Source organism: Hemicordylus capensis, chromosome 2 (assembly GCF_027244095.1).
Source record: "Hemicordylus capensis ecotype Gifberg chromosome 2, rHemCap1.1.pri, whole genome shotgun sequence".
In the NCBI taxonomy this organism is placed as follows: domain Eukaryota; kingdom Metazoa; phylum Chordata; class Lepidosauria; order Squamata; family Cordylidae; genus Hemicordylus; species Hemicordylus capensis.
Genome location: NC_069658.1, coordinates 297370408 through 297393053, shown reverse-complemented (window position 1 = coordinate 297393053; position 22646 = coordinate 297370408). Strand labels below are relative to the sequence as shown.

Here is a 22646-nt window from a genome sequence, read left to right as displayed (position 1 = left end):
ACAACAGGGGAGCTGTTCACAAGGTAGTTTCGACTACAGTAGCTGGGCAGGCTAGGTGTTGCACCTGTACCAATGGAACATCTTGGCCAAGTGCCAAAAGAGGATGCAGGAGCATGGTCCAGTTTGGGAATAGGTGGCATGGTCCCGTTTGGGAAAGGAGTGGAAGGCCAGATGCAGAAGATGCAGTTGTCATGGAACCCCACAGATAAGACAGGACAGCAGTAAAGGATGGGCTGAACTTGAGTACCAGACTATGGGAGGAGAGCTGGTCTTGTGGTAGCTAGCATAGATTGTCCCTTTTGCTAAACAAGGTCCACCCTGGTTGTCATCTGGATGGGGGACTACAAGTGAGCACTGTAAGATATTCCCCTTAGGGGATGGGGCTGCTGGGGGGAAAGCATCTAAGATGCCAAGTTCCCTTCCTGGCATCTCCAAGACAGAGCTGAGAGAGAGAGAGACTCCTGCCTGCAATCCTGGAGAAGCTACTGCCAGTCTGGGTAGACAATAGTGGTATTGTCTACTATTGAGCTAGATGGACCAATGGCCTGATTTAGTATAACACAGCTTCCTAGGTTTCTAGTAACTAGTAAGGTGTGAGGAACACTGAGCCAGAGGCAGGAGAATGGGCCAGAGTCAAGTACCAAGTGAGACAGATAAAGGAGAAGACCAGAAGCAGAAGATGTCGTCAGAGCTGGACTGGTAGCTGGTACTAGAGTAGCCAATAAAGCAGGATAGGATGAGATGAAGCAAGACAAGATGAGAGAGTCTGTGACACTGCTCAGACAAATTGCTCAGACTAGCAGGCTGGCTTGGAGACAAGAGTTTTATAGTGCTTGATTTATCCCTATTGGTCCAAAGGGTCAGTTGAATGACCACATCCAGGCTACAGGTCAGCTGACTATGCTGATTGCAGTTTAGAGGGAGCCCTCTGCCTTCAATGGAAGTTTAAGTGGCTTGGGTTGCTGAAGAGCAACAGCTTGGGGAGGGGGGGCACAAGAGGAAATGTAGTGGATAATGGTTGCTGGGTGTCCTGGTTAGAGATGCGCACACCCAAGCCCCTTACAACCAACAGACATTGTCTCTGGTATAGTAGGCCTTGCAACCCCACCCTTCCTGGAACATAGCTGAGGTCCTGATTCTGGAACCCCATAAAACAGGTCACACCCTTAAGAAAAGAACTTAGGGAAGGGAGGCATTATGTTGCCCAGTGAGGGCTGCCTTTTGAGAGAGGCTTGAGTCTAGGTTTGCTGTCATCTTTGGTCCTAAGGTCTAAGAGGTGATGGGGAGGGTGGGTCCTATGGCATAGTAGAAAGGGGAGGTGTATATGTCTGAGGTCCTGGATTCAGTGGGATCTAAAGATGGTGGGGTCCTAGGAGATCTAACTTCTTCTAGACCTAGTTTGCACCAGGGTTTTCATCTTTGGCAAGGTGCTCCCATCTGACTAAGTCTTTGGGAACTTTCAGGTCCTGACAAAGGCCCAGTTAACATGTGACAATCGGGTTGCAACACAAACTGTAATAACCTTTTACCATCACAGAAGCACATTGCAGCTCCTTTTGAAAAGGAGGGGGATTATATGCATGCTCTTCCTGCTGCTGGTCCCTCCTAAACCTCACTTTCTCCACCATCTCTTGTCCCATTGTTTGGGGGATCTGCAGCAGCAACAGGTCACAAGGCTCTGAGAAATCCCCTCTATTTCTTTTGTAATATGCAAGGCACTAGCATGAGAGACTGGCTGGCATATTTCCAAAAGCTGGTCTTCACAGATGTATTGTGACATAACCTATACAAGAACTTACTTAATCAGTTGCATGAAATGTTGTCTCACACACACACACACACACACACACACACACACACACACACACACACACAACATGAGTATAGAGAAACAAATTATGGCCAAAAGGATACAGTCTGTGTCATTTCTATGGAAAGTTCAAATGTATACAAATTTAGCACATGTACAGTTTAAAGATCCCATGTGCAAATGTTGCATGAGGTTTGGGATCAAGAGAAAAGAGCATTTAGCCATGGGCTAAGACAGAGATGTTCCCTCAGCTATGTTGTACTGTTGATCGCAAGGAAGCAGAGATACCACAATGATTCAGATGTATGTTGGATGATTCAGCCAAACTGCAAGAGGCGGGGAGAGAAGCAAAGATCAGCAATGGAATTTTACAAAAACATTAGCATCCCATGATCATGTCAAGATGAGTATACAGAAAAAAACTTCCCCCTTGTTAGTTTGGCAGAACAGAAACAAGATCAAGGAGTGGCATGTAAAGCTTTGCTGTAACTTTTACCATTTACCCGGCAATGATAAGCCATGTAAATTGAAGAAGAGTTCAGCATATACTTGCTAAGGGAGAATCAGCTTGGTCTGGAACTGTTACAATGCTACTTATTTCTGCTCTGTTTTCAACTATAGCTAAATTAGCGTGATACTGTTTTCATTATTCTTTTTTCTTTATGCCTGTTTCAGGCCTATCTAGTCCAGCATCCTGTTTCACACAGTGGCCCACCAGATGCCTCTGAGAAGCCTGCAGGCAAGAAGTGAGGGCATGCCCTCTCTCTTCCTGTTGCTCCCCTACAATTGGTATTTATAGGCATCTTGCCTCTGAGGCTGGAGATAGCCTATAGCCACCAGACTAGTAGCCATTGATAGACCTGCCCTCCATGAGTTTGTCTAAGCCCTTTTTAAAGCCATCCAAGCTAGTGGCCATCACTGCATCCCATGGCAAACAATTCTATAGAATAATGATGCGCTGTGTGGAAAAATACTTTGTTTTGTTGGTCCTAAATTTTCTGGTCTTCAGTTTCATGGGATGACCCCTGGTTCTAGTGTTGTGTAAGGATGTGCAAATGGCTTGAAATTGAGCCAGTTCGCACTTGAACCGGTTCAGTTCTAAGGTTTGACCTTGAACCGAACTGGGTTTGGTTCTGTTCGAGGCCAAACCAAACTGATCGGGCCAGTTCAGGGCTGGTTCAGAGCCCTACTGGCAAGGATTCCCCTTTACCTGTAAAGGGGCAGCAGGAACGGGGGGTTTCTCTAAGTGTAAAATAAAGTAGTCACAAGTAAAGGGAAGTACTCACAAGATGTACTGGCAGCGGCTGCGGCGGCTGCGGGTTGGGTGGTGGCAGCTCCCCCAACCACAGCTGGCCTCCACCTGCATATCCAGGGCCGGCTAGGGCCTGGTTCAGGCCTTCTTTGGCCTGTTTCAGGCCTCTGTGCTTGTGTGGAGGCCACTTATTTTACCTCCATGCATGCTCATGGGCCATTTGCATGACCTGGGTCATGCAAATGACCCGTGCGCATGCAAGGAGGTAAAAGAAATGGCCCCCATGCTTATTCCAAGGCCCAAAACAGGGCAAAAAGGACTGAATTGGGCCCAAGTCAGCCCTGGACACTTGGGGTGAGGCTGGCAGGGGTTGAGGGAGCTGCAGCTGCTGCCCCCCACGGGGGCCGCAGCCATCACTGTTGTATGTTGTGAGTACTTGCCTTGTGACTATTAAGTTTTACCCTTAGAGAAGCCCCCCATTTCCGCTGCCCCTTTACCTTGCCAGATTCCCCTTTGCCAGTAGGGCTCTGAACCGGGCCCGAACAAGTTCAAATTTGTACCGGTCCAGGACGCAGTCTAGATGGGGCACAACTTTAGCCTTCTTGAAGGTGTTGGACTAATATTGGCAATTGTGGCTGTGGATGATGGGAGTTATGGTCCAAAACCAGCTGGCAGGGGTCAACGTTGTGCAGCCCTTATTAAGATGGACCAAGGATCTGATTTGGTATGAGAAGTTTCCTAAGGGGCATGATCTAACCAAAACTAGGCATTTTTCAGCACAGGTGGCCCTCATTATTCACAGGGGTTCCATTCTTGCCTATAGGCACGAATACGGAAATCGCGAATAATAAAACCTTGAGCCAAAGGGAATTGAGGGTGGGGGTTAGGTTCCTAAACAAACAAAAAAGGCCAAAAATGCAGGGGGAGCAGAAATAAGAGAAGAAAATGACATTACCTTATTCTCCCGCTCTCCAGAATGCTCCCCCTAAACCAGGGGTGGGGAACCTTGGCACTCCAGCAGTTTTTGGACTACAACTCCCATAATCCCCAGCCACAGAGGCCAATAGCTAGGGATTATGGGAATTGTAGGCCAACATCTGCAGGAGTGCCAAGGTTCCCCATACCTGCCCTAAACCATGAAAATGGTTGAATATTCGCTGAAAAAAAATATTTATTAAGGAACCACAAAATGGCTCTCTGTCATTTGACAGAGAGAAATGGCAGCCAGAAATGACATCAGAAGTCATTTCAAGGTCATTTCCGGCCACTCAAACCACAGACGGCTGAATTTCACCTATTTTTCTACCAGCGTAGAAAAAGACCCAATCGTGTATACATGAAAGTGTGGATACAAAGTCCACAGATAATGAGTGCCATCTGTACCACCTATTTCAATGAGACAGTTAAGCACCTGCTTAATTTCTCCAATGGAATCTATAGGGCTTAAATTGTTAATTAAAGTATTGATTTTGGTGGATTGCGACCCCCTTGTTTTTAATCTATTTAGATATATGATTATGTGGTCACAGCTACTTTGACCATTGTGCCAGTGTGAAAGCGCACTCTTATGCATTTTTTGTTAAAAATAAAAAATCAACAGTGCTGTTATGAAAAACATACCGGCTCAGGTAGATCAACTGCTGGATCTGTGACAGAAAGGAAGAAGCAAAACCATCAATAAACGTAAAGTAGGAAAAAAAGTGAAGTAGGAAAAAAAGACTGGCAGAAAGTGAAATCAACAAATTAGTATATAGTATACAAATAATGGTGTAATCAATGATAATCAACAATGTCTGTTGTACAATAATCAACAATGTCTAGAAAGATGGGAAGGTGCAAAAAGGGTTATCAGGAAGGTAACTGATAATCCGCCCACTGTCATGAATGGATCACCATCTGGTTAAGGTAGGATTTGCAGCCACAACCTACCTCTGCAGGGGTAAAGGATCCAGTAGGTTGGTCTGCATGAGAAGGTTATTGGATCCAATAGGGTTCCAAGAAGCCTTGGAAGAGTTTCAAGCCAGCTCTGCTAGTGATTCTGTCGATGCTCTGGTGCAAATATGGAATAATGAACTTACTAGAGGGGTAGACACAACTGCTCCTAAGCATCCTCTCCACCTGCTTTAAAGTCAGCCCCATGGTATTTTAATGAACTGCGGGAGTTGAAGTGGCAAGGTAGATGACTAGAGCGCAAGTGGAGGAAAACTCAACACGAATCCGACGGATTGCAACACAGAACTCATTTGAAGATCTATGCTCTGGCAGTGTGGATGGCAAAGAAGCAGTTCTTTTCTGCCTACATTGCTTCTGCAAATTCACGTCCAGATGAGTTTTCTAGGGTTGTGAGGGGGCTAGTTCATGCCCCCTCCACCTTGAATTTTAACTTGGAACCATATGTCACTCGCTGTGATGTTTTTAACAGCTTTTTTGTGGATAAAATCTCTTGTATTCATGCTAAACTAGACTCCACAGTTACTGCAGAGTCTATTGTAGAGGTGCCCAGCAACCCCTCTTGTAGGACTGAATTGGATCATTTTCAGTTTGTTACTTCTGAGGATGTGAATAAACTGCTTCAGACTGTATTCCTCACTCCCTGCTCTCTTGACCCTTGCCCAACTTGGCTTATTTCATTTGGCAGTCATATTATTAGAGAAGGTCTGGTAAATACCATAAATGGTTCTCTGAGGGAGGGCAAGATGCCTCCTTGTCTTAAGGAGGCTATTATTAGACTTTATTTGAAGAAATCTGCATTGGATCACTCAGATTTAGCTAATTACAGACCTGTCTCTAATCCTCCTTGGTTGGGCAAGGTAACTGAACAGGTGGTTGCTTCTCAGCTCCAGGAAGTTTTGGATTACACAGATTATTTAGATCCATTCCAACTGGTTTTGGGGTGGGCTGTAGGATTGAGGCTGCCTTGGTCAGCCTAATGGATGATCTCCTATTGGCAATCGACAGAGGGAGTGTGACTGTGCTGATCCTTTTGGATCTCTTGGCAGCTTTCGACATCATTGACCATGGTATCCTGCTAGGTCGCTTGAAGGAGGTGGGATTAGGTGGCACTCTTATACAGTGGTTCCATTCCTACCTCTCTGGCAGATTCCAGATGGTGTCACTTGGAGACTGTTCTGAAAAGTGAGAGCTAAAATGTGGGGTTCCACAGGGCTCCATACTCTCTCCTGTGTTTTTTAACATCTACCTGAAACCACTGTGAGAGATCATCAGGAATTTTGGTCTGGGATGCTATCAATATGCTGATCTATTACTCCATACCAACTTCATCAGGAAATGGCATGACCCCCCTAAGTGCCTGCCTGGAGGCAATAGTGGGCTGGATGAGAGCTAACAGGCTGAAGTTGAATCCAAACAAGATGGAGGTACTGTCTGTAAGGGGTCAGGATCTGAGAGATGGTTTAGATCTGCCTGTTCTGGATGGGGTTGCACTCCCACTAAAAAATCAGATTTGTAGTCTGAGAGTGCTCCTGGATCCCAAACTCTCCCTGGTTTCTCAGGTTGAGGCAGGGGCCAGGAGTGCCTTTTATCAGCTTTGGCTGATATGCCAGATACCTCCATTTCTGGAGACAAATGACCTTAAAACGGTGGTGCATATGCTGGTAACCTGTAGGCTTGACTATTGTAATGCACTTTATGTGGGGCTGACTTTGTACATAGTTCGGAAACTACAATTGGTACAGAATGCAGCATCCAGATTGGATGCAGCATGCAGATTGAGAGTGCCTTCTCTGTTGTGAACCCTATAACCTATTAAGATCATATGGAGAGGTCCAGTTACAGTTGCCACCAACTCTGTGGCTGCCCCAGGGCTTTGGAGCGCCGTGGGGCAACCCTACTGAATAAGCGCATCTTATTTCAAGATGTGTGTACTCATAAGAACATAAGAATTGCCCTGGTGGATCAGGCCCAAGGCCCATCTAGTCCAGCATCCTGTTTTGCACAGTGGCCCACCAGATGCCGCTGGAAGCCACAGGCAGGAGTTGAGGGCATGCCTTCTCTCTTGATGTTACACAAGATGCTTCATACTCAAGATGAAATAAGAGCATCTTCTTTCACCCTACTGAAATAAGAGCATCTCCTTCTCTGATTTTCAGAGGACCCTGAAGACATACCCGTTTTCTCAGGCTTTTAACTGAATTTTAAATTTTTATGTGTTTTTATCGCAATTTTTATCTGTTTTACAAATTTTAAATGTTTTATATTTTATATTATGTTTTCATTTGTACACCACCTAGAGATTTCTATATCAGGCAGTAGAGAAATTCAATAAAATAAATGGATGGATGGATGGATAGATAGATAGATAGGTAGATACACACATACATAAATACATAAATAATATTGTTCTCCAAAACAGATGCTGAGGTTTTGAAAACATGTTTTCTTGATTTTCAAGTCATCTGATTATGAAGCATAGTCAAAAGGAATAAGAGGAACATTATGTTCCTGTTCCTGTTTCCTTATCAGGAAATGCTCCCCCAACCATGCCTGCCCAGAACTCTTAAAATAAAATGTAGAACTACAGGGTAAGATTGATTAGTAGATCAAGCTACAGGCAGTGGGTGTGAGGGGAATGGAACAGAGGTACCACATCCAGGACCCCAGCCTTGGAAAAGCCTAAAAACATTTGCTTCTCTTAAGCAGTCCTCACTTGCCTGTGTTTTTTCAACAAAGTTTTCTTGCTGCAGAAAACGCAGAATGTACCTCTGATTATGTTAGGGAAGGAAAATATATATGGGCACGAACAGACGTAGAACTAGGGTCTTAATTAAAAGGGAACATTTCCCGGGTGTTTACTTTCATTTCTCATTACACTTTGTATCAAATTCATTATAATCTTCTCTTTAATAGTAGAATGAACCCCAGTTTCTATCTTGCACATAACATAGGCATCCATTACAATGGTTGAATATGCTAAAGAGCAGGGCATCAAAGTGGCTAACTTGTCCAACACTGAATATGTGTTGCTGGTGTAGAATAGGGGTGCTTTTGATAGCCCAGGATTTTTATTTATTTATTTATTTAACATTTTATATCCTGCTCTTCCTCCAAGGAGCCCTGAGTGGTATACTACATACTTAAATTTCTCCTCACAACAACCCTGTGAAGTAGGTTAGGCTGAGAGAGAAGTGACTGGCCCAGAGTCACCCAGCTAGTTTCATGGCTGAATGGGGATTTGAACTCGGGTCTTCTTGGTCCTAGTCCAGCATTCTAACCACTACACCATGCTGGTTTTTCTGATGGAATAGGGGTGCCTTTGGATGCATAACTGCAGATGGACCTGCAGTTTGTCTCCAGTCCCCTGGCACGCTCCCATATGATAACAAGCTGCAGTCTGGGAGACGGCAAAGGGGGCAGAACTGGCTGCGTGGGCTTCTTCTATCATAGAAAGGACAGCCAACACAGCCAATTGCATTGCAGAGAGGGAGAAGCTTCCTAATATTAACTCTGGTTTTTGCAGCTTGCACAAATCAGATGACACATTAGAGCCTCTGGCCCCTCAGTTTGGTAAGTGTACCTTACTTCAAACCTAGGGTTCATCCAGAGGTTTGGGGGAGGAATTGCAACTAAGGTTGGGTCCGGGAACCACGGTTCCTATCGTTCATATGTCACAGAGGGCCAACCTGAGGTGGGTGTCTCCTGTGACGTCCGAAGGCGGTCTAGGGATTCCACTGGTGCATCACACACCCAACTGCTTAACAGACCACTGAGTTATATGATCTGATCTTGGATGCTCTGTTGAGGTTAGTGATGGCTGAATTGACCCCCTTGCAATTCAGAATCACTCGTGGTTTACAAGCCCGGCCAAAGAAAAATTCTCCTTTTTAATCATACTCTGGTGGGGGGTTTTGAGCATGTGCATTTTCAAAGAGCACCTTAGGAAATTGGCATGTCAAATATTACCTAGGCAACCGTGCAACATTCATTTTCTTCTCCCATGGTTAAAGTAAATGACATTTGAGCATACATCAGTGGATACTGCCTGAGTCTGGCTCTTTAGTCATGTCAACCACAGACGACACGGACACAAAAGAGACACAATGTATTAATCTGTTAATAAATAATAAATAATGATAAAACAAATCTCTCTCTCTTTCCCCCTTATGAACAGATTAAGAAATTCAACACATCAGGGTCAGGGCTTGTTAATACAGATGAGAATTACAAGCAGGCTAGATTGATATCATGGACTGGCTGTTGATGAGGAGTCCTGTAGCATCAGTTTACTTTGCTCTTGTAGATGCTTTAAATTCAATCATCATGCATACTAAATTTTGAATCATACTCTTTGGAATGCACTCCCTGTTGAGATAAGAGCCTCCTCATCTCTGGCAACTTTTAAAAAGGCACTGAAGACATATTTCTTCACCCAGGCTTTTGCTTAGATGTATAGTTTTTAATACTTGTAATGTTGGGTTTTAAATGATTTTAATGTTAATGATTTTAATGTTTAAATGATTTTAATTGTAAACCACCCAGAGATGCAAGTTTTGGGTAGCATAGAAATGTTTTAAATAGATAGATCTACGTGTGTGTGTGTGTGTGTCTGTGTGTGTGTGTGTGTGTGTGTGTGTGTGTGTGTGTGTGTATACAGCCATGAGTCCACCTTAAATCATACCTGACTCCATGCTTTGCAGGATACGCTTTGGACTTGATTCTTTGCATTGGCCTGGAAAGAGGTGACCTGGTTATTCAGGGTGTTGAAGAGACATCACTGTTGTAGTCAGAGAATTACCTCTTAGAAGCATAGATCTTTGTCCTCATATGCCTCTGCTAGAATAGTGAACCAATCATATGCTTATGGAGATGGTTATGGAGACAGAGGTCTATAGAACTCTAGGAATTTTCCTTACATAGGAGCATAGGAAGCTGCCATATACTGAAGCAGACCATTGGTCTATCTAGCTCAGTATTGTCATCACAGACTGGCAGCAGCTTATCCAAGGTTGCAGGCAGGAATCTCTCTCAGCCCTATCTTGGAGAAGCAAGGGAGGGAACTTGGAATCTTCCCAGAGCAGCTCCATCCCCTGAGGGGAATATCTTACAGTGCCTCACACCTCTAGTCTCCCATTCATATGCAACCAGGGTGGACCCTGCTTAGCTAAGGGGACAAGTCATGCTTGCTACCACAAGACACAAGAGGAGATACCACTATCTCCTCACCATTAATTCTTACTAATGGATCAAAGTGGGTAGAGATGATTCAGAGTATGCAGCTTGGCTTCTCCAAGGTTGCAGGCAGGAATCTCTCTCAGCCCTATCTTGGAGAAGCCAGGGAGGGAACTTGAAACCTTCTGCTCTTCCCAGAGTGGCGGCTCCATCCCCTGTGGCAAATATCTTACAGTGCTCACACTCCCATTCGTATGCAACCAGGGCAGACCCTGCTTAGCTAAGGGGACAAGCCATGCTTGCTACCAGAAGACCAGTTCGCCTCTCCTGAATGGCTCCTCTGTCAATAAACTGTGAAGCAAGAAGCTGATCTTGGCCATTGATACATGCATCCTGTCCCATTGCTTCATTGACACAGGTATGTGTGACTTAAGGAGAGCTTGAAGTATGTGAAGTAAGTGAGGCTGCCTGTTTATCGGTTACACATATGCTCCACCCATCTTCTGAGAAACTCAGGGTTGTTTACAGATGGTTCCAGGGTGGTCTCTCAACCATGCAATTTACAGGACCAAACCTGCTTAGCTTAAATTACAGAAAGAGATCCTGTGCTAACTAAGGCTGTGTGCGTAACTAACAAGCACAGTCTTGTGACTCATCCAAGATCTGCTATGCAGTAATACGTGCTTCAGTAAATGCTTGGAATGAAATGTGCCATTGCCAGTGCTTACAGCAGCACTGCACACCACCACAAAATGTGGTATTGCACTGCTATTATTTGTTGGTACCAATGCCAGTGGTATTGTTGGACTGGGGTATTAATCAATTAATAGATGAACCCATACAGAGCATCTGTACGCTAATGCACTCAGGCTTTGGCTCTCCCCTGCTTGCCTCTTGCTCCCTCAATCCCCCGTTCTTCCCTCCCTCCTCTCACCAGTCGCCTGTTGTTCCCTCCCCCCGCTCACCTGTCACCCGTTCCTCCCCCCATTCACCAGACACCCGTTCTTCACTTCCCCAGCTCTCTAGTCACCTGTTCCGCGCCACCACTTGCTGCTCACCCGCTCTTCCCCCCGCTTGACAGTCGCCTGTTCCCACCCACTCGCTGGTTGCCCGTTCTTCCCCCCCGCTTCCCCCAGCTGCCACTTTATCTCCCCACCTGCCTGCTCGTTGGCCGTATCTTCGCCACTGCCACTGTCACCATGAGAGCTGCCACACATGGGATTAGCCACGGGTATATCTTATAGATGCTGCTCTTTGATGCAATTACAACTTTCAACCCCACTACAAAGGTGTGTGTTTACATGCATGAATAAAATGGCTAACTTCTGCTTGCTCCAGCTCTGGAATTTCAGGCAGGGTGCCTCTGAACATGTGACTCCACACACTCACCAGGACCCCTCCCCCCAGAAAAACAAAGGTTGGCTTGCTTTTAACGACATAAGGATGAAAGTACCTCTCAGTAACTGCAGCAGTTTCCTTTGTGAAGAGAAAATGGATTCTGTTTTAAAAAACAGACATTAACATTGCAGTGCCTCTGAGGCACATGCAGAGTTGTTTCCCCCTCTGTTGGGAAGCAGTTTTTGTTTAAAACAATATAAGAGGAATCAGGGAAACAATGGTTTAAACTCTTGCTTGACAATGTCCTTTCCTGGCAAATGGTCAGTAGGATAAAACCTGAACTACTGAAATCCTGGGGCGGGTGAGGGGGCGGGGCGGGTGAGGGCACGTCTGTGCATGCATTGGTGTACGCACACACACACACCCATTAGCATCCTCAAATTGTGGTATAAAATTGCATTCATTTTATGTTCGCGTGTGCCTCCAAGTTCTGCCCTTTTGAATGACGTCTTGGTTTCCATAGTAACCAATGTACTTGAAGAGGAGAAAGCAGGGGCGGGGAGGATTAGGAAAGCACAAGAATGATAAAAAGAGAACATATATGTGCCAAAACACATATCACCTCACTTTCAAATTCCATCACAGCTGGGATGCAATTAAGCATTGTTCCATGATTGCCCATAGTTCCATTTATCATTCCTGGATTCTGTCCTGAATAATGAGGTCATTTCACAATCAAGCATAATCAAGTATAGCTACCTACAATTATTATCACACACGCATGCACACACACACACACACACGCACACACACGGCAAATGTAACAAATATATATTTAACCATATCACACAGATTCTCAGTTGTGCTTATGGCAATCTTTCTAAAATTAACACTGTTGTTTCTGCTTTCCACTTTGAGGGGTGTGTGTGTGTGTGTGTGGTATTTTTCAATAGTTCATCTTAAACTAGGAAGCAGAAAAATGAAATTCATGAAGTTTCTAGCTAAACATGAAATTTAAAATCCATAAAGTTTTCAAAAATATTCATCTACTTAGCTGAATATAGTACAGACTTTGACATGGGCCACCTTCAGACAAAACACAGAACCACAGGCCCCCACTCTCCCATCCACTTTTGGATGTTCAGGAGAGCTGCCTCTCTGTAATTAGGGAGACTGCAGAGAAGCAAGGAAGCTGGCTGTGCAGGTTTCCTTCTTGACAGAAGGACAGCACACACAGCCAGTCGGGCCGAAGTGAGAGAGAGGAGCTTCCTCCCTCAACTCTGGTTCAGTGGAGCCAAAACTGTGGTGCCAGTGTTCAGATGTAACGCTGGTGCTGCAGAACTGGAGGTAAGGGCAGCAAAATTCCACTCTGACTGAAGGTTCAGAGTTGAGCTTGGGAAGGGAAACTGCGGGTCCTTCTCACCCTTAACTCTGGTTTCACCAATCTGGATGTGTGGCTTGGGAAACTGGCAGTGAAGGGACCTCCAATTCCCTAGTATGTCCGAATTCGGCAACAGTGTACTGATTTCATCATAGCATTAATACAGCAAGACAGCAGCTGCAGCAGTGAACAAACCTGAGGCAGTGAAAACCTATATCAATATTGGTGTCTGCATATGGGAAATGGGAATTGAGCAAAAAGGAGCCTTATATATGCTCACTTGGATGCACAAAGCTCATGGAATTTCAGAGTTTTCCTGCTGCCAGCCAGGTGTCTGTGTTAACAGGAGTCAGCATCATGTAGTGGACAGTGTTTTGTACTTTTACTGTGGAGCCCTGGGTTCAAATCACCAGTCAGACATTAAATTTGCCCAGTGGCCTAATCAGCCACTTTCTCTACCAGAGTTGCTAAGAGCATAAAATGGCATAACCCCTATGTATTCCATGCTGAGCTCCTTTGAGGAAGGGTGAGATACAAAATTCATAATAATATCTGCTGATAATGTATATCATTGGTGGCCAACAAGTACACCACAAACTAAGTTCAAAGTATAAGAAAGTGCATACTACTACTACAGCATTACCCCATCCCTAGTCAGGCCCACTGACCTTCCAACCACTGTTCAAATGTGCCCAACTTCTTGCTGCCTGTGCCATAAGCTGACCACGGATGGCACAGATGAGAGGTGAATCTGTACTGAAAATGGCCTCTGTATAGAAAGTAAACATGGTGATACAAGGGACAGGAAGCAGTGTGGCAAGTTCCCCACCATTTCCATGGATAATTATACATTAAATAGCATACCTTTTCATAATTATGAGCAGGTAACAGATGGGGCTGTTTTTCTGTTAGAAGCTGTGAGATGAATCATTGTTGTGTGAATAAAATTCAGCTCTCAGTTTACTTCTCTGACTATTCCTCTGAATAGCTGATATTTGTGAGTCAGTGTGCCATCAGTTCTGTTATACAGAATGGAGAATGGATTTTGGTATGATCTGATTGTAGATGGGTTGTAAGACAATGGACAATTGATCCATCACCTGAAACCCACACAATACTGGGTCTCATCATCAGGAAATGTAAGCTCTTAGCTGAAAGGTCTTCAAGGTTAGTTTGGACTTCAGGGCTTTCTAAAAGTGATGTTTGTCTTTTTCTGTTTCCTTCCTTTATATTTCAACATCCATCCTGTTAGCATTGAAAAACAAACCCTACCTATTAGTCATTTACTGAATGCACTTGTGATTGCTTAATTATTTTGTAAGTGCAGTGTGTGAGATGAACAACATGCTCTGTGCACTTTCACTATACATAGCTTTAGAATTTGTCAGGGGACAGCTCCCCACAATCTAATTTTGCAGAAATGCCCACTCTTCAAAAGCTGAAGTGCTGAAAAGTTTCCCTTCATAATGCCCAAGCACATGTGGCCATTTTAAAAGGATAATTGAAAAAGCATACAAATGTATTGTACTATGTACTATACTGATTGAACAGTAATGGGGCACATAGCATTAGGGAAAGCATCAAGCTGGCCATATATTATTAAAGGATATGTCAGCTCTCCTGATTACTTCTTTTTAGGGCACATACCTCCCAGTTACATCTTCAATTGTATTATTGATCATTTTTGTAGCATGCTTAGGGTGCAGCGTGGTTTACAATCCTTATTTCTCTAACCCTTACATCAACTGTATGGGGTACATCCTTGGGGTCAAACTAGGTACTACTTTAAGAGCATGCTGGAATCCCATATGTGAGACTTTGTGTATTTTCCTTTTACAAAAGTCCACGACAGAGATCCTGATCATCTGGATTGCAACTGCAGAGTGAGGGGAAAACTAAAACTTCCCCTGAATCCATTTCCCACTGAAAATCACACCTCCAGCTGCAGTTCACCCCAGCTGGGTTAAATCCACCCATATTGCAGTCCTGATCAGGAATGATCAGAAAATGATCAGAATGATCAGAAAACAGTTGAACAGCTGTTTTCTGTAAAGGAAAAAATATGAACAACCTCAGCCGTGAGATTCCAGCATGCTCTTAAAGTAACATAGCCTGGCTCTGAAGAGTCTCATTTTAGCAAGACTGAAAGACAGGGAACTGAGACTGAGAGAGTGTGACTTGGCCAAGGCCGCCAGTGCAGTGGCTGCCATTTTTTGCCCACAGTGCACTGGGGTAAATCTCTGTCCCAGGTCCGAAGGAATTCAAGACAGCACCTGCCAGGAGGCAGAAACTAATCCCATTCATATCTACAGTATGTGTGCAGTATCCTGTTTATTTCTGGATGAATGCAAATAGAACCCTTTAGGTTTTGTTTCCATTCATTCTGAAAACAAATGTATCCCCCCTAGAATGTGTGTCTCCATCCTCCAAACACATTGGAGACCTGAAGCTGAGCACTGTCTAAGAGAGGTCCTTTGAGCTGAGCTAGGCCTTGGCACCCATAGGGTGGCATAATTGCTGCTCCCTCCTCTGGAAACTGTGGTGCTTCCCAGGTTTTATTTGAGTCAGAACTTCACCCCACTTCATAAATTTAAAAACTTAGTTTTGTAAGCAGATGCACTCTTACCCCTGGACTTCGGGGCTTAAGTCCAGGGCCTCCACAGCACCTGAGGGCCCCCAAATCCTCTTTAGTCTGTCTCAGGTGGTGTGGTTGCTCGGCAGAACATGATGATGCTTAATTTGAAGGGGAGGGGGCCCTCCAAAGGCCCTTAGATTCAGGCTGCAAAATTACTTAGCTGCACCTCTGTTTGTAAGAACAACAAACGGAAGTAGTGTAACATAAGCAAGAAGACTTTATGCAATATTGCACACTCTGTTTGTTGAGATAAAGGTAGCTGATTACATTAAAGATGATGGAGCTCCTTCCGATTACAGAAGAACAAACTAAAAGTAATTATCTTTATTGACAGCAGACTTTGATAAGTCACAACTATATTAACAAAGGAGATAAATCTACAGCATGCTGTAGTGATACATTCTCTGCTTCCTTTGTCTGAGAGAATGTGGTGCTACACAAAACTTCTGAATGCTTCAGGAAAACCACATTGCATAATTAGGTATTTGAATATGAATAATAATCTCTTTCCTGAAATTTGGGCTTCCCCCTCATGTGAAGGCTCGTTCACATGACCCTAAATAGGGTCAGAGGAGCATACAGCCAGGAAGAGCTATGCACACTCCTGATCCACATCCATGGTCATGCCCTGATTACATGCTGTTCCCAGCATTTTACTGAGCATGGACAAAAAGCTGTCTTACCCATCTCCCAACTCTCACACAATCACCCTCTCATCCTCCTACTGTGCTTTTTGAGTTCTCATGACCGTAGGTCAGGAGTGCGCCTGGATCTCCTACCCTGAGACTGGATGCTCCTCCAACATTGTTTATGGTTGTGTGAACACGACTATAATGATGCAAACTATTTTATCTATTTGAATGCTGCCTTTATACTCCGCAATGGAGCCTCAAAGGCAGCTAACAATTTCAACACAACAATCAAAATCAACAAGCATCAAGAAAAATAAAAAAGCCGTAAGTAGCCATCCGCAAGCTCACATCCAGCGGAGTTGTTCAGGGTTGTGAGAGGGCTAGTACATACCAGTCCTCCTTTGAATGAGAATTGGGAATCATCATTTACCCACTGTGATGACTTTAGTGTGTTCTTTTGGGATTAATTCTCTTGTATTCGGGCTGACCTAGATTCAGACACCACAACTATTACAGAGTCTAATGCAGAGGTGGCCAGCAACTCCTCTTACAGTAGGTGGTTAACCTGGATCAGTTTCAGCTTGAGAATCCTGAGGATGTGGACAAGCTGCTTGGAATGGTGTGCCCCACTACCTGTTCTCTTGACCCTTGTCTGACAGGGCTTATACACGGGCTCAAGTGGCAAGGTAGACAACTGGAGTGCAAGTAGAGAAATCTACTCAAATCCAACAGATTACAACATAGAGCACCTTTGAAGGTCTATGCTCAGGTAATACATTTGACAAAGAAGTGATTCTTTTCTGCCTATATTGCATCCACAAGCCCACATCCAGCAGAGTTGTTCAGGGTAGTAAGAAGGCTAGTACATGCTCCTCCTCCCTTGAATCAGATTTTGGAACCATCAATTGCCCGCTGTGATGTTTTTAATGAGTTCTTTGTGATAAAATATCTTGTATTTGGGCCAACCTAGACCCCACAATTTCTGCCGTGTCTGATGAGGAGGTGTCCAGCAACTCCTCTTATGTGATTAAGTTGCATCAGTTTCGGTTTGTGACTCCAGAGGATGTGGAGAAGCTGCTTGGAGCAGTGCGGCCCACCACCTGTTCTCTTACCCTTGTCCGACACAACTTATACTATCTGGTGGGTGGGCAGGGGGGTTGTTGTAGAAGGGGGTTGTTGTAGATATTGTAAATGCTTCTCTGAGGGAGGGCAGCATGCCTTCTTGCCTTAAGGAGGCAATCATTAGACCTCTTTTGAAGAAGCCTGTGTTGGATCCCTCAGAGTTAAGCAACTATAGGCCTGTCTCCAACCTTTTGTGGCTGGGCAAGGTAATTGAGAGGGTGGTGGCCTCCCAGCTCCAGGCGGTCTGATTATCTAGACCCATTGACTGGCTTTTGGGTGGGCTATGGGGTGGAGACTGCCTTGGTCAGCTTGATGGATAATCTCCAGTGGGGAGTTGACAGAGGGTGTTTGACTGTGTTGGTCTTTTTAGATCTCTCAGCAGCGTTCAGTACTACTGACCATAGTATCCTTCTGGGAGTGGGAGGCACTGCTTTGCTGTGGTTCTGCTCTTACCTTTCGGGCAAATTCCAGATGGTGTCACTTGGAGACTACTGTTCTTTGAAATATGAACTTTTGTATGGCATTCCCCAAGGCTCCATACTGTCTCCAATGCTGTTTAACATCTACATAAAACCGCTGGGAGAGATCATCAGGAGATTTGGTGCAGGTGTTATCAGCATGCTGATGACACCCAAATCTACTTCTCCATGTCAACATCATCAGGTGAAGGCATAACCTTCCTAAATGCCTGCCTGCAGGCAGTGATTGGCTGGATGAGGGATAACAAACTGAGACTGAATCCAAATAATATGGAGGTACTTATTGTGCAGGGTCAGAATTTGGGAGACTATTTTGATCTGCCAGTTCTGGATGCGGTCACACTTCCCCAGAAGGAAGAGGTACACAGTCTGGGAATGCTTCTGGATCCAAACCTCTCCCTGTTGTCCCAGGTAGAGGTGGTGGCCAGAGGTGCTTTCTATCATCTTTGGCTGATATGCCAGTTGTGTCAATTTCTTGAGACAAATGACCTCAGAACAGTGGTGCATATGGGGTATACCATCAAAAAGACAAAGGGAGAGAAATGCCTCCTTGCTCACAGTCTCTGAGGGGCCCCCAAGGCCAGTCCTCACCCTCTCTCCAGTCCCATAGCCAGGACTTAGCCATATCCAGGCAATAGCAGGCCTTGCCACCTCAAAGGTTTATCCCCCACCCAGCTGAGCTGCAGTCCCCCCAAGCAGGTTTTCTGTGACTCCCAATTTCTCTTGTCAGTTGGGAGGAGAGTGGCTGCAGCAGCAGAGAAAGGAAAGTCTTAAAGTAACCCTGTCTTTCTTGGTCCTCCTCATCTTGAGCTCCTCCCTCGCTCGGCAACTGAGTGCAGTTGCTGAACTAAGGACAGAGCTTAGCTGGGAGCTAGCTGTTCAAGTGGAAAGGAAAGTCAAACAACCTGTATCTGTGAGTTTTTTGTGTGTGATTGGGTTACTGCCCACAGTGTGTGTGTGTGTGTGTGTGTGTGTGTGTGTGTGTGAGAGAGAGAGAGAGAGAGAGAGAGAGAGAGATTTTCTATCCCGTATTGAAAGCCTTCCTTTATGTGTCTGTGTTCCACGCCATCCCTCAAACCCTTGTTTGTGCCTAAGCTATTTTTAACTTTTTAAAAAATGATTTTAAATTATTGGGTTCTTCCCTCTAAGTCCCTTGTGATCTTCCCCCTTGGAACTTGCAATGAGTCATTTTCCTCTCTGTGGAAAGGAAAGAGGGGGTGGTGGCAGGGGCCAGGGGGTTTATTGCTTGGTTCTTTGATGGTGGTTGTTGAAAATATCTTCAATTGTTTTTCAACCATCAAGTTCTCAAAAAAATGTTCCTTGCTCCCAGAATGGCACACAATACTTGAGGGCTGGGGAAGAGCATCCTGGATTGTTTGCTAATTTTAAATTGGTTTGCCTGGATATCCCTTCATCTGCCTTTTCCAATGGGGAAAAAAAGTGTTTTTGTTGTTTTTAAGACTACACAATGCTACAGCCCTTACAAAAATTGTTAAGCTTGGAACAGAAGCTTCCTTTGGAACCCACAGAAGTGGAGGAGAGCTGGTCTTGTGGTAACAAGCATGAATTGCCCCCTTGTATTTGACAAAGCTGATACTGTTGAGTTATTTGGTTCTGCTGTTGTTTTACACCTTGTAACTGTAGTCTCCTGTCCTCTGTTAATCTGCTGCACTATATTACATGTGTCCTTAATGTTCTTCTGCAGCAGAGACATGGGGCCAGGAGAAGGAGAGGCAGGCAGTGAGGGGCCCATTTTAAAATCTCATTTCCAGGCCCACTACAACCTTGGTATGCCCCTGGCTGGTAACCTCCAGGCATTTGCCCCTTTCTCCAGCGGCCCCTCAAAGTGAGGAAAATAATGAAGAAAAAAGGAAGGGTGGAGCTGGCAGCCCTCAGGAGCTGAGGGGCCAGGGTTATTTGAATCCATCTGCTCAATTATAATCATACACCCCTGAGCTGAAGACTCTGGACAACCACACACATCACTTTTTAGTAGCTCACTAATATGATTTGATTACTAATTATTTAGAGCGCTGGATTCTACCATCTGAAAATTCTTACTTGGAAAAGAATATCCACCAATGCATGAATTAGAATTGAAGAGAATATTTCAGATAATTATTCTATCCAGTCTGTTAAATGCATTGGAGAATTTTGGATACATTGCACATCTTCCATTGAATCCAAAGAAAAAGGTGATGCAGCAAAGAATCACCACTTTAAAAAGGTGCCTCTTTGCTCAGTTAGCAGGGGAAGGAGAGCACCTAAACAAATACTGGTATTCAGCTCCAAAGCAAAGTGTAGAAATGGCCATAGCTGAAGCCCTGCAAAAAACTATAGTTCCTAGAACACTTTGTGCCTTTGTGCCTTTCCCAGAACTGCAGGAAGAGGAATTAAATTCCTCTTTCAGCAGTCCTGTCTCTTGCTGGTAAGTAAAGAGGTATGGGAAGGAGGTCCAGTAGGAGGACTGCCAAAGTGGCCAAAGTTGGCCAAAGCTCTTTGTTCCCTATTTAACTGAAGTCCTGAACTGAATCAGAGATCACCTCAAAGCATCAAAATGAAATCAGGGTTAATTCACAGAACACTATTTATAACCCTTTCTTGAGGCTTAGTATTTTTTGGAGATAAATTGTAGTCCTGGTCAAACGATCTTTCAGGGAATCTTATTTGCCATTACCCATGAGCCCTTGGTGGCCCATTACCCATTATCTGCCATTACCCATGAACCCCTGACGGCATCAGGGAAAAAACACTGAGGGAGGCGCGGAAGAGGCAAAGTGCATTTCTGTGTGGGCAAGCTGTGTCCCACATCTTAGATTTCTGAAACAGAAATGGGGGGGGGGGCAGGGGGGGAGACAAACTACTTGTCTGAGCTGACACTTGTTCCCTCTGCCCCTTGCCCCCCACCCCTGGAGTCACCCTTGCTCAAGAACATAATTTGCAAACCCTGTTTTAAAATGGCTGAAAAGTAACCTTGGGGATGCAACAGGGAAATACAGCAGTTTGCTATTTATGGTACAGAATGGTATGAGCTTTTGGGGGGCCAATAATCAAAACTGAAGCCAAGGACATGGCTTAATTTTGATCTGGAACTGACATTTTGGCTGTTGCCAGTACCTTTTCAAAATAGCACTTGGGTGTCAACAAAAGCATATCTAGCTGAAACACTGAAAGCAAAAGTCAGTGTGTGAAAGGAGGTCATGATTTCACCAGTTGCATTATTACCACTGCAATATTGACTATCCAGGTCTAGCTCATTTGTGTCAAAAAGGAGCAGGGTAAGCTATGTCTCAGTTATGCTGGGGAAACTCAGCGACTCTCATGGAATCATTCAGCACATTATTGTAAACAAAGAATGGACTGGAATAATTGAATCTTGGTTTTTCTCTGGTGTTCTAAACTGCCCTGGGCAAATTGCTAAATACTTTCATCTTTGAAAAGGTGAAAAATGATTATGCACAAAATCTTTAACCCTATGGCATACGGAAGCAATTTTTTTGATATTTAGTGGAGCATTATCCAATTTTATGGATTTTTAAAATGCCTTTTCCTCCAGTCTTTCTGGAGAAATAAAATATTTTCTCCAGTCTTTCTGGGTGGTTCACTGATTTCACTTAAGGAAAACATCCATGTACAGAAAAAAAGATAAAGAAATGGAGCAGGTGGTAACTTCAGTTTCAAAATTGACATGCTTGAAGTAGGGGAAAGCATATACACAATAAATGTTATCTATATTTTATTATAATTTTTGCATTTTATAATTTTATAATGCAAAGAACAGGTAGTGCAAAACTATTTATTGTAGTAGAATGTCCTTATGCATTTTGAGGGGGTATTCTTTTTATAAGATAAGTTATTTCCCCAATGACTTAAGTAACAATAAAATAAATATTACAATACGTATTGTATAAATACAATACTTAAGGCCAGAACAGTCAAATCAAATCAGCTATATACATTTCTACATTAATCATATAATATAGATTGTCATTATACTATGAACTTGCAGGTACTGAAGGGAGGAGAGCTGGTCCTGTGGTAGCAAGCATGACTTGTCCCCATAGCTAAGCAGGGTCTGCCCTGGTTGCATATGAATGGGAGACTTGATGTGTGAGCACTGCAAGATATTCCCCTCAGGGGATGAAGCCGCTCTGGGAAGAGCAGAAGGTTTCAAGTTCCCTCCCTGGCTTCTCCAAGATAGGGCTGAGAGAGATTCCTGCCTGCAACCTTGGAGAAGCCGCTGCCAGTCTGTGAAGACAATTCTGAGCTAGATAGACCAATGGTCTGACTCAGTATATGGCAGTTTCCTATGAACTTTGCACAACACCTGGGTATATACTGAGCTAAATAGACCAATGGTCTGACTCAGTATATGGCAGTTTCCTATGTTTCCTATGAACTTTGCACAACACCTGGGCATCTGAGACAACAACAAGAAATAATGAACTAATCAGTTATACCAATTAAGAACCACTGATTACCAGCAAACAATTCTAAGAAGTTTCAAATGTGGTGTTATTTATTATCCATAAGAAATTCAGCTGTCTACTGTGATTCCTACAAAATGCAGAACATGTTTAAACCAAGCAGGTGTGGAATGCATGTTTCATTTTAAGGGCCTAACTTAAGATTGCTTATTAGCCATTTTCTCTACTTGGGGAACCTTAGGAACTATAGATCTGAGAGGGGTGTTGAAGATCTCTAACAGAGCATTCTAAACACTCGAATCAAATGAAAATTCCCAAAATTCTTTGAGGAAAGCCAAAATAAATTAAACTGGAATAAAACTTATATATGTAGCATAGATATGGCCTAATACCCCTAAGTATTAATGGCCAGATTCCTTCCTTGCCAGCTTATTAAGGAACTCCC

General features: G+C 44.1%; 1 long non-coding RNA gene across 2 annotated transcripts in view; it reads right to left on the bottom strand.

The window, feature by feature from the left end:
- Window positions 1–1905: 1905 nt before the first annotated feature.
- The window catches only part of LOC128347358 (uncharacterized), a 37532-nt gene continuing 16791 nt past the window's right edge, over window positions 1906–22646 (bottom strand). For both annotated transcript variants that reach the window (XR_008317526.1, XR_008317525.1), the window contains exons 3-4: window positions 4683–4708; window positions 1906–2136 (exon numbers count right to left, since the gene is read on the bottom strand). This is a non-coding gene — a long non-coding RNA (uncharacterized LOC128347358). The remainder of the gene's footprint in view (window positions 2137–4682; window positions 4709–22646) is intronic.